We start from the raw sequence: 13895 nt of genomic DNA, 5'->3' as shown, positions 1-13895 counted from the left end.
GATGGTCTGAACCCAATGGACAGCCTCTTCCAGACCAGATCCAGCTCTTGGGTTTCTGTTATGCCCTGCCCTTCTCCTGTGGTTTGTAATATGTGAGACTGATCTGGTGTGGAACTCCTCGAGGTCTGTATTTCTCCTATGTACACTGAATATTTAGAGGAACTAAAGGGTTGTTAATGTCTGGGAAAATATTAACCATATCTGAAACAGTACTCTCTGTTGTTATTGGTTAAAATGTTCTGACTAGGCAGGAAGTTCATGGGTCAACATCAAAGCCCAAAAGGGAGCAATTTGCCCTCCATCAGTCAATTTTCCAAACGGTCAATAAGCTTTGCTAATCAGACTGGTATTAGAATAATAAATCTTTTATCTCCTAGATGATGGTCCAGAAGCAAACCTATATTGAATTAATTTCCCTTAAGATATGCATTTCACTTGTATGGTCATTCCTGATTTTCAATAAACGTAACCCACTTTCTCCAGAGTGTCAGCTCCTCAGAAATACCTCAGGAATCTGACCAAACCTTAAATACACACATGAATATGAACAGCAAGAGAGAAGAGGATATTAATCAGTATGTTTTGGAGGTTCAGAAACCATTTCCTCCCCAACTCATACGTTCATTCACCAATGCCTACCCTCTATACTGGTGCAGAACTAGATCCTGAAACTCCAGAGGAGCACAAAATCACGGCCACCATCCCTGCAGAGCTTACAGTTCAGTATGCAAGAGTGTACTGATGGGCAATGCAGGGAGAAACAATTCCTGCCTTGTTTACAAATATATGGATACCCAAAACAAAAACAAGTCAGGACAAATGACAAATTAAAGTAGTGGAGTCCATGTATGTAGGGTTCTCAATTTAGAAAGGAGGCACTGTGCACTTTGCCTCAGCAACATACAGAATCAAATGCTCAACATTTCCTTCCTATAGAAAATTCAGGACAACTCTGACCAAATCGTACCTTGTAATTGCCCCAAATCCTCTTCCTATAAATGCCTGTGTCTTTTCCGTACTCATCTCCTCCTTGTAGTTATATTATTTTCCCCAGTTCTTTTATAAAAACTAGCTACTCTTTGCAAGATCTATTCCTGAAAGAAGCTTTCAGGAAGGAGCACTGTGGCAAAGTAGGTTAAGCTGCAGCGTGGTATGCTTGCATCCCATATCCCGGCGCCAGTTCACTCCATGCTTCTGATCCAGCTTCTTGCTAATGAAGGCAGTGGATGATGGCCCAAGCACATGAGTTTGTGCCACCTGCATGGGAGATGGAGTTCCTGGATCCTGGCTTTTGCCTGGCCCAGCCTAAGCTGTTGCTGGCATCTGGGGAGTGAAGCAGCAGGTGAAAAAATCTCTCTCTTGACTTCTCTGTCACTCTACCATTCAAATATATACATAAATCTTTTTAAAAAGAATTTTTCAGATTTTGATGAGTGTAAGAATTTCCTGAGAATTTTTAAAGTTGTAAACACTTGGGACTTTCCCTTAAGATTCTGAAACCCTTATCTGGAAGAATATTTAGAAAACCTGTATTTACATATCAAAAGTCCTGTCATTGTTCATTAACCTGGTTGGTGGGTCCCAACACCTTCTTCTCAGGAGGTACTTTAGGGGAACTTCCCCACCCTAGACTAAGGGGTGGAGGTATATTAGGTCCATTATGAAGTTCTGGGAGGAATTTCAGGAGTTTCACACTCAAGAAGCCCTCCACTCAGCTATATTATGTAGAGGGAGGGAGCAGGAGAAAAGGCAGGCACATACTCAAATCCATAAAAACCCCGGTCTGGATGCAGGCTGGGCTCTCAACTCTTTCCTGAGATGCCTGTCTGGTCTGTTAGGTGAACTTTACTTCATTAAGCTTTGTTTCAGTATGCACATACACACCCACACACATACACACACACAAAAGAAAGAAAACCTCATTTTTAGCAAGGAGTATAAGTACACCATTCTTTTGACGGCAGACGTTGCATGCAATGTTTCATTTATTCCTGAAAATAGGCTATTTATAGACAAGGAAGAGCAAGAAAACTAAACAATTTACCTAATCTTACAAAACAAGAAAACGGCAGAATCAGGATCCTAACAGAGCTTCCCAACTTACCTAGAAAGGCAAGGACAACCCAAAGTTGGTAAGTAGTATGCGAAAGGCAATTAAAGTCCAAACTAGTAAAGTTGGAGGGGAGACAGATGGAAGCTTTAAGTTCAGAAAAGGGAGAGGTAAGCAACAAAATCCAAAGGGGCTCAGAAACAGATTTTGCCAGCATCTCAATTTTGCCTAGGGCCAGTTCCACTCATGCTAAGGCCAGCAAGGTAAAGCCCTTTCTATAAATGTGTCAGGGAAAAAAAAAAAACTTGAGGTTTTACATGCGATTAATTACAAAGACATTTCTTAATGGCAGCCTCCTCTTGCCTTTCCAAATTAATGAGTCAGAAAAGCACTGCTCTCAATAGCATCTTTAGAAGTGGGCAAGCCCCCTCCTGGGCTCCCATTAAAACAGAACACAAGGACCTTCAGCTAAATGCTGCAGTGTCCTCCATTTTAGAAAGTCAGCTGGAAGCTGTGAGAACTCAGGCAGATTCCTTCCTCGAGTCTTTTTTGGTCCCAGAAGGAAAAGGGAGGTGGGGAAAAGGATGAACATGTTTCATTTGGGGTAGGGTTTTACAATGCTGGAGGTCATTAATTCACTTGAAAGATGATTTTTGTCTGTAAAGGAAAATGTCTGTTTTGTTTGATGAATAAAAAATTATGCAATAAGAGAGTAGAAGTGGAAATACACACACAAACCCTCTACTACTGCATGCAAGGATACATATCTAATAACAGCATTTTCAAGCTCTTATTGACTTTACTCTAGGGTGTGTGTGTGTGTGTGTGTGTGTGTATAACATGCATTGGAAAGGAATAATATTGAGCTAATTTTCTTTTTATACTGTTCAATCTATGAATAGACCAAGTCTGGTGGGCTGAAGCTGTCCCCAAATTAAACTCCAAATGAAAGGCCAGGGTGACCACTTGGAGGTTGGCATTCTATAGAGCCTTGCCTTTTAAATGAACCAACAAGGGCCCACCTGTGTTTGTTACATGTCCCTTGGATAATTAATGCAGGTAATAACACCTAACTGTTAGCACACAAAGCACCTGGAATGTAACTTGCTGAACACATTCTAATCACATCAGCTACCGAACTCTCCAAATGACCTTCTTCAAAACAATGACTGTCTTTGAAACCACAGAAGCCAACCTAGAAGGAAGCTGTTTCCTAGGATTTGGTTGTGGCTGAGCAGTTTATAAAGCTAGAGTGGCACCAAGTGGTCAGGAGTGGAATTAGGCTGTTCTATTCGATTCACACCCTCTTAGCCAAACTGTAGGCATCTCAACCAGACTGTGCTCCCAGGCGGTTAGAACAGGGGACCAACACTGGGGAGAAAAACATTGTCCATGACATCACTGATGCCTCACAGGCGATTCTGAAATTTACATAAATCCTAAGCTCTCCTGACTGTTAAGATGCCTATATTTTGATGAACACTAGAGGTGAGAGACCATAATGACCACCTATTCCACTCCATTGTTTATAGAATTTGTATAGCAGTTTCCATTGTTAAGAGTATGTCTGTGTCATTACGCCCCACAAAAGACAGTAAGAAACACTTCACACTGCAGATCAGAAAGCAGGGTAAAGCGACAAGAGTGATAGGCAGACTGCCAGAGAACCAGGTATGAATTTTATGGTCTCTTGCTTAACTGCTAAGCTGCTATGTCATGCTGTCTATTAGTTCAGCACGGCCCCAGCTGTTTTGTTTCTATCTCACGCACAGTCTCCCTCTAGATCAGTGTCACTACTACATACACTGATTTTTCACTTTTCACATTTTCCTTACTTCTTTTCTTCTTGCTTTTTTCCCTAATGGCTTAGATTCAAATATCTTGGGAGGCTTCAAAGACCAGTATCAGGAAGGGTTTCTCCCTCCTGTGGCTTCATATAATTATAGACCTAGCATTTCCCTACAATGCTGCAGCATCGTTAATCACTTCAAATACAGAGAAAGCCAGGCAAGCTTTTCTGTGAACAGAAAGCTCAGGGTCCCATTTCAATTTGTGATTATATTGATAATCTCAAAACTGTCTTAAGTGAACCAACCCATTATTTCTCAACAAACTCAAAGGAAGATGCTCCAATCATATAGGCATATGCTTACTGACACTGGGAATATGCTTGTAGGATAGAAAATTCCAAATGACATTTGTCAGCTGCTTTGTCCCACAATTCTAAGTGGCAAAAAAGCAATTTTGTTTTCCCTGGCAGGACATACATGGAGAGAACCATGAGAACCTCAATCATTAAAAACACAAATTATGTATGGATCTCTCATACACACGACAGAGGCCAGTATGAATTTAAACTGCTTATACATCAGAACAAAAACAATAACGAATTAATCCTGCTGTACTTTTCTAAAATGCAGCAGCTCCCATACCCTGAGACCAAAGGCAAATCTTATAGCAATTTCACAGATAATCGTATGGCAGATTGGAAAGATTAGAGGAAACAAAATTTCTAAAGAAATCATTTCATCGAAAAAAGGAGCTTAACATACATATTGTCATTTATATTGATTATCTCTCATGCATTCATCTTTAACCAAGTGATCTCCAAGCATAAAATAAACATGTCACCAAATCTCCAAACAGGAAAATATTTTTATTTTTCAACTGGGGATAATGAATAAAGAGTAAAAACAAACTGCTCTGATCAAACAGTAGAACTATGATATTGCAGGAAGAAATATTGAAATACAATTCTCCTTTAAAGAAATGTATTCACTTGTTTTAAAAACATGTTTATTGATCACCTGCTATGCACCAGATACAATCCTCAAGACATTTCTCTACTCTCAAGGAAGCTACATTCTAGCAGAATTATGAAAAATTTTACTGAGTGGAAAAATAAACAAATTAATGTTATGTCAAGTAAGGATAAATGCTACAAACCAAAATATACCAGTTAAGGAACCAAACTATAATGAAATGTACAGTTGTGAATGTAGTAGCCATGGAAGTTCTCTCTGAATAGCTCTTGGATAAGTAGAAATCTGAAGGAAATCAAGGAGGGAGTCCATGAAAATATCCATAGCAATTGCAGTAGGGGCAAATGGGGCTGTGAGCTCTGAGGTCCCGAAAGGAAGTAAGTGTAGTCTGTTCAACAAACAAGGTCCGAACAGCTGCAGGCTTCAGCAAGAGGAGAGTGGTAACAAGCTAGGACAGCAAATGATGGGGGAATTTATTGGCTGTGGCAAAAACAGTGGGGTCTTTGCTAAATGTTATGGGAAAGCATTAAAGGATCAATAAGAAAAAAGTAAAATGATTGTATTTATGATTTTGAAGGGTTACTATGGTTTCTACAGTACTCACTGTAGGAGAACGGGAATACAACCAGTTAAGAGATTATTATGCTGTTCCAAGAGAGAAAAAAGTGAATTTTATAGGATAATATTAGTGGAAGGGGAAAGAAGGAATCAATTTTCTTTAGCACTGGTTTGTATTCCAAACTCCCTCTGTAGAACTTAGCTCTTCTTTATAAAAAGAGAAAAAGTCAAGAAGTAAACTAAAATAAGTTCCCTGAGGCTTACAGAAGCTACTCCAGTAACCAAGTCATTGCACAATCACTTGTATTCCGACCACATCACTCCAATATGGTGCCAGGACACCACATGATTTTCATCACTTACTAACCAAATTGCAATAATAAAAACAAAGGTAAGGTAAAAAGGAAAAGGAAAAAACTACCCCTTTAGTTAAGGAAGAAATTGAGTCATTCTTCACTGATATGATGGATTAGTCATACTGAGGCAAAATTCAGATCATTGCTGATTTTTATTTAATTATACCTGTAGCTGCCAAACTCAGTTATGTTGAATCATAATGTTTTTCCTGCAAAGACAGTTGTTATCCAACTGATCTACCATATTTTAACATCTTGCACTTCAATTTTCCTCTTACTAACATCACTAGGGTTGTGCTGCTTTTCCAAGGGATCCCAGCTGGCCGTATCTGTAGTCATGACCCAAATGAGAAGTCCACTTACCAAAGGTGCCCATTTATCTATTAAACCACAGCATGCAACATGTCACAAACAGTGGAATAAAAACTAAAAACCTAAGTCCTCAGGTATCTAATGCATCATCATCCAACTCTTTAAGTGATGGAGCATTTTGTCCTGTTTTGTTTTCATACTTTTTTTTTACTGTGGATACTTCAATTACTCAATTTATGAAAAAATATCTTAATGTATTCAGCAAAGGTCGATTTCCTTTCAGGAGTATTTTGGGCTTTGGAGAAAACAAAGCTCTATTTATTCATTCTGCCAAACATCCATTTGTTGAACAAATAGTTACTAAGTCTCTTATTTCCATAAGATCCTGTGCACAAGATACTAGAATATTGTGGTAATTGAGGCAAAAATATTACCCAGAGCTTAGCACAATAACAAAATTTTTGAATATTTATAGATTAAGTTAATCATTCCACAAATACACAATAAGTACCCTTTATGTACAAAATACGTAATGCTAGATTCTAGGGAAATAATAATGTGCAAATCAGACAATGTCCTTTACACCCCATTAAGTGGGTCCCAAATGAACACCTATTCAAAACAGCAACATATAATTAACACAAATATGAGGCATCCTCATGACATCGAAGATATTTCAATGATTTTGTAGAAAAAGAAATGAAAAGATAAGCTCATTTCAGTGCAAAAAATAATTTGAAATCCATAGCATAGATTTTTATAACCCACACTTTGATGAACCTCATGAAGACCCCTCAAATATATGGAAAAATCAAGTGTTATGAAAACATGAGCGGAAGAATAATGAATTTCAATTTGAATAGTGAGATTTAAGGTAGACATTAAAGGACAGGTAGGATTTCAAAGGAAAATCTAGAGAAGAGGGCATTGAGGGCAATGGAAGTCCATAATCAGATCTTCAGTTTAGGAGCTAACTCTAACAGGAACAGGCAATAGGAAGTATCAAAAAGAGAAAAGAGGGGAGTCACCCAAAATCTAAGCATTCTTTTGATTCCATTTGGGAGACAGGGGGATTAACTAATCACCAGGAATATCGAGTGTCTGTTTCTTAGCTTCCTGGAATCTGCTGTTACTCTCCTGCCTTCTACTTGGGAAAAGAAAAGAACAAGGATCACTATAAACAGATCACCCTTGACATTTCACATTGGTTGGAATTAACTGCCATGGGATAATAGCATCAAGACTTACACTTATAAAATATGTTACTTTCAAATCAGTTATGCAAATACTGATTTAAGGCGCCTAACATATGTAGATTTATGACTAGATCCTTAATGGCAGTAATTTTTTAAAAAGAAAAAACTCCATTAAATTCTAAGAGGAATTTATGCTATAAAATAAAAATAAGAGAAAAGCAAACAATGGACCTCTAAAGATTTTCATAAACAAAATAATGTAGCTTTTTCTGCTAGAAATAATAATATGAACCCACTGATTTCTTTTCTCACATAGCACATCTTACTGAGATTTCGCATATATCAGAAGGCAAAGGCAGGCAGCAATCTGGAGCACTGGCACATAGTAGATTTCATCTCATTTTGCATATATAGGGCCTCATGCTGTGGAATTAACAACTTTTAGATTGTTCCAGTGCAACCATTGAGCTGTTGCATTTGGATATGATGTATATTTTTTAATTTAAATAAAATGCATTTAATATTGATTTTTTTCCATCCATATTCAGTATGCCATCCAAACTATAAAATACACTGATGATAATAAAAAAGCCTTCCCAGAGCTTAAAAAACCTTCTATGATTCTATGTGATGTTTCATTTATACTTGATAAAATTTGCTACTCCAGAATTCTACAGCCCTCTCCAGTCTAATCAATAAGTATTGATAATTTATAATATAAAATGTTATTCTCCAGGTACTAACCAAGCATATTATATAATATGCTTTTTGAAATCCAATAAAGATGCAGAATTAATTTATTAGATGCAGGATTATTAAATTAGCAAAGTATTGATGTACAAACCAAAATAACAAATTCTATAAGGGGACTTAATGTACTTCATGTTAATCAACACATGAGTACAATCCAAGGTGACTATGTTTGACAGATTTTTTTTCTTGGTAATAAAACCATGGGTGGCAACTTCCTGGCAATGCATTCAAAACCCATGGCAATGGAAAGACATTTTCAAATCAATTTATGGGAGAAACATTTTAAGAACTTAGTAGCAATTGACAAAATATGAATTCTTTCTTAATTGCTATTTACAGACTTTTACGTACTCTTATCCAGATTTTGGGTGGGAAAACTAGCAGATATATGATCCACAGCAGTGTAGTCTGGAGGTCACTGGTGAGTTTTGGTTATTTATGGTGGCATTCTATGGAAGGTCTAAGAGAAGAAAAATAAACAACAATATATTTGAGACCATCTTTATTTATGTACCAGAGACTAAAATATTTTTCAGGCCTCCAAGTCCAGGCAATAATGCACAAACTCTTATTTGAAACAATGGCTTCTTTCTGAGTTTTATGCAACCCTAAGTGAAAACTTTTATTAAAACACAGAAAAGACACATCATATAGTACAGAGAAGCAAAACCCACTTATTTTAAAATGAATCCAACAAAAAATTTATAATTTCCTGATAGATCTTCTCATGTCATCTTCAAAGACTGTCAGTGAAAGTTTTATTTTCATCATTTTTAAGCAGAAAATCCTTAATCATTATCAAAAGAATTTAAATTTGAGGTACCCATCTGTTGCATTTTTTAGAGGCTCCAAACTCCCCTCGTAGAAAGAAACCTTGGTTTTGAACTTCAGTGATTAAACAGTAGTCTCCTTTGTACAATCTGCTTATACTGCTGTTAGATAGCAAGTATTTAAATGCCAACCTTCAGTCAAGAGCCTCTTGTCCTACAAGACACTCATTATTCAAGAAAAAATATCATCTACATTTTTAAAATGAAAGGAGGGAATCTGTGCTCATGCAAGTGTTTTATGTTGTGTGTTTTTTTATCTCCAATTCAGAGACTTTGCAATCACCAGAATTGTGAATTTTTTCTCTGAAATAATAAAAAGAGACCACTTAATTATCATCTCATGGTCATTTTACTTGCTGCATGCAGACTGCAAAATCCAGTAACAACTCTAATGAAAAGCATTTCTTCATGGCCACAACCCCTTCACACCTGGACTATAGCTTACAAAAGATGATTATATGGTTGCTAAAAGAAGGTCACCGTACAAGGCCAAAGTCACAGTTCAGATGTCTGAATTCCTCCGAAGCACTTTACTAACATGATGCAGAATGAATGGTTCCAAAGGATGGAGTGCCTTATAAAAGAATCCATTTTTAAATATCCATTAATGCTTTGAAAAATAAATTTTAAATAAATGTAATAGTCCATGGAGGTTAAGGTAATGGACTAACTTTATAAAATGATAAACAACTTGTATTTTTAATTAGGAATAACGGTAAAAACAGATGAAACTAATACATTATAGTAATTTTCACCAAAGTAAATGAAATAATGCCTACATAGGAGAACTTAGGGGGAATGTAGAATTCTATCCATCAATTTGCTATAACCGACAGCATATGTTGTGTTTTGTTTTGAATTCTCTGATAAATGAATGTTTATCCTGGGATCAATGGCTCTGGGTGAATGGCAGATTGTAGCAGCAATTGCTTTCTTACCCAGAGAATTATCTTAAATCAGATCTCCTTTGTTTGATGAAACCTAAATTGCAGGGGGAATATTTAAACATCTAAGGAGAAAATCCATAGATAAGCTAACACATGGCTTCAAGATGCATTTAGCAGAACTAATTGTCTCTATTATTCCTTTATTCTAGAAGCTACAGATAGAATATGTAAGTCAAATAACAAAATTCTCTATTACACATTCTCTGATAAAGAACAGTGCACCACCAAAATAGCATGTTTACCTCAAATAATAAAGCAGAGCTGGGGCAAAGGAGACCATTTTGTCTACGGTAAATTCAAGTAAATAACAGGATTAATGATAAAAACTTCTTCCTTGTGCTATTTTCTATTTTTGTGACACTAAGCAAATCATGGAAGCCATCTCCTGTATAGCATCTGTGGTCATAAATCTATCCAGCACATCCTAGGACCTCGAAGAATGTCTACTCTTTAAGTGATCACATACTCATGGCCCTTATATAGGTAGTGGAAAAATTTATCGCAGTTAAGAGTCCAGACCGTCAGAGCAGACACTCCTGCGTTTGAATTCTTCATCAAGCACTCCCTAGATGTATATTACCAGGAAAAGAACTAAACCCCTCTAAAGTTCCTTTTCCTAATTATGGTTAGCAGAAGAGTGATTAAAAATATGCAAAGTATCACAAAGCTATCTCTGAGAAACTTTTCAGCCCTTTCTAAGATAGCTTGTTGCCTCCTGACCCCATTGAAAGAGCTCTCCTTAATTTGAACAGTCCAGAGGCTGTCTTTACAGCCCCCATTGTTCTAACAGGATACCTTATTAGCATCCAACACCATTGGCCATCCTTTCTTCTTTTAACTTTATATTATTTGAAAAGCAGAGACAGGCAAGCAGAGATCTCCCATCCACTGATTCACTCCCCAATTGTCCACAATGGCAGCAACAGCCAGAAGTCAGAAACTCAATCTGAGTCTCCCACATTGGTGCCAGAGACCCAAGTACTTGAGCCTGCAGGAGTGAGCATTAGCTGGAAGCTGGAATCAGAAACAGAGATGGGACTAGAATCCAAGAACTCCAATACGGGGTATCAGTATTTTAACCACTGTGGCAAATGCCTGTCTCCATTCTTCCCTTCTTGAAACACCTCCTTCCCTCTAAAGAGAAAAAAGACATACATATATACAGAAGAAAAGCGACTGCTGTCCAACACACAATAGCTACCTGAGTTTCTTTCAGCACCTGGTCAGCTCTTGGAACCTGGTCCGGTGCCTTTCTGACTTTGGTTTCCCTGAAACCATCTTGAATCTCTACTGAGGATTTTCTATTTTTAAAGCACCTTATAAAATTAAAGAAACGATGCAAATGAAAGGCAGGACTACCATAAAATACATTTTAAAATTTTCTCTTAAATATTAAGCACTGTGTACCACTCCACAACCACCACCATACACCTTGATTTCTTAAATTATAACAATAAATATGCTACACATCCAATTATCAGGTACTGAGGAGCAGAAAAAAGAAACATGAAAGTACATGGCTCACTATGATCCATATGTCCCTTCACCAATTAAGTGTTGTCCCTGAGGGTTCTTCCAGGTCAGGTGTTGAAAAGGTTTCTTCGAATTTAGAGGCAGCTAACTTAGGACAGCCCCCGGCCACAGATATTTCTTTACCCCTTAAGAGACTTATTCAAAATAAATAGCCCAGGCTTTGTCTCTTGCCATAGCCTTCCCATTATGAACTGAGGTCGGGACAAATAGCTTGAATCCCTGACACACAGCTAAGGATGAAATGGCTCCTTCAAGGAATCACTAAATCACACAAACCTCTTGGCAAAGGACAAATCGAGTTTGCTACTTGCCCCTGGCTCAGACAGGTATCAACAGGACTTGGAATCAAGCCTCTTATGTTTCTGCCTTCCTGGAGGCCCTTCTAACTGCCCCTTGAAGAGATCACTCCATCTTTCTGCATTCTGGCAGCACCTAGGTGGAGAGATCAGTGTTATATTACTGCACATGCTCCATGGCTGTCAGTGCCACGTTGGAGAAGACAAAGACTGACAAATTACACTCCTTACATTAATTTTCAAGTACATTTTTGAAGCACATGCTTCTGATGAAGTATTTTGAATAGTGCTGTGGATGTCAAGGAGACATTTAAAATATCTCACTCATAATTTCTGAAAATCTTCCTCATTCAAAGTTGTCACAGCTTGACAGCTTAGCTCTGTTTTGAGTATATTCTTTTACAATGTACTACAAACTGATTGAAGAGCTGACAAATCTGACTTCACCCAAACAAGAATCTTTAAATATATCTGATTGAAAAGAGTGTTTAATAAAATGCATATACAGATATTACATCTAGCATCCAATTTTGAAAAGTCAAATTACACAATTAAAATCTTTACTGAAAATACACCTCTATCCCCAACTACAAAAATAATCACTTCACTATCTATTGAGACAAAATGTTCAAGTTATTAGAAATAACTGATTAAAGATTCATTTGTCTCTTCTTGTCTAAAGAAAAATCCAGGATTTCATTTCTTGCATGTATTTTTAAACAGAGTTTTATATAACCATTGCACAACTTATTCCATATTTGAATCCAATGATTGACCCCACGTTGTACAAACAACTTACAAGAAAGTGAGTAAAAGCAATGAAATGAGATTATTATAAATGTTCTCCAACCCAGACTGGAAAACAAACTTTATGATTATTAAATACAAAAAAAGAATAATAAGGAGAAAAGGGATATATAACTAGATAAAGGGAATGAAATCGTGTGATTCAGGAGGCAACCATGAGTTAAGGTTCTTAGTGCAATGGGGTTTCTACTCCAACATCCCTACCATAACAAAGACAAGCTCGTAAAATTCCAACGATATCAGCAAAGCAGAAAGGTTTTCTAAAGAAAGAGCCTTAAGGTTATCTCTCAAAATATTTCTTTTGCTAAAATATGCTTGTTTCCTGCATCCTTTCTTGTATTAAGGCTATATCACTAATAAGGAATAGAAAAAAAGCAAGTCATAGCATAAGGCAAAAATTCCTTCCCAAAAAGGGGAATGAAATAGAGAATTTTTCCAAAGCTTGGGAGAAAGGAAGGAAAAAAATGAAGGAAAGAAACAGAGTAGACTGGGAGCATCTTGGTAGCCTACTAGCTCCAGGGGAAAAAAAGCACAGAAAATCCAGATAGAAAATATTGGAACAGAGTACCCCATTTCTTAGGGGTTTAGCTGGACAGACTGCAAGCATCTCACAGAGGTCCAGGTGTTCAGTGTGCTCCACATCCCATATGGCACAAAAGAGAAGGTCTGGAAGATACAAAAATCAAGTATTTTGTGATTTTTCCAGAACCATGTTTTTTCTCTCTAGGCCTGTCAGAGAAGAGATCCAATGGTATGAACAAGACTACTCCCTCAGCTTTGTTCCCCAACCACCTACTCTACATACACTTTCACTATTGGAAGTTCTTTGTCCTCCTCTTGAGTAGACCCTATTTAGAGAACATTCATGTGGCCCACATGTGGTCCATAGCAAACATTAATTACCTGTGTGGTCATTATTAGTCACGTAGTTATTTCCTAAATGCATGAAATAACCCTTTTCACCTTTTCTCAAGCTTCCTTAGCTCTCTGACATGAAGGAGTCTCCATACCCCACAGAAGTCCCCGCTGAAGACTCTCTTAACAGTCATAATGAAGCCCACAGCTCCTAACTGAGCCAGAGGTGAGGGGAAGACAATTCTCCACTCCACATACTTGGTGGACAGGAAATGAATTGGACTGCTAATCTATAGTGGAGATAAAGAGTATGTCTGGAATAAAGAAGATGCCCTAGGTTTTTTTTTTTTTTTTTTTTTTTTTTTTTTTTTTTTTTTTCAGTATTATCATGTCCCGTGATTTAAGTAAATGGAAAGCTATAATTCAATCAAGGTAAGATCACTGATAGTCCAGACTCTTCAGGAATAAGATTTGGGTCACCTGACCATGTAAAGAACTACGAACAGCTAAGCTACGTGCTGAAGGCAAGTACAGAATAGGTAATGAAGGAACGTAGTTATAATATCAGCTTTGACCCATAACCAGTTATCAAAAAAAGAACTGGGGTGTGGCATTATGCTGCAGCAGGTTAAGCCAATAC

The sequence above is a fragment of the Oryctolagus cuniculus genome, chromosome 6 (assembly GCF_051225735.1).
Source record: "Oryctolagus cuniculus isolate XC-2025 breed Fujian yellow rabbit chromosome 6, ASM5122573v1, whole genome shotgun sequence".
In the NCBI taxonomy this organism is placed as follows: Eukaryota; Metazoa; Chordata; class Mammalia; order Lagomorpha; family Leporidae; genus Oryctolagus; species Oryctolagus cuniculus.
Note: the sequence above shows the minus strand (reverse complement) of the source record.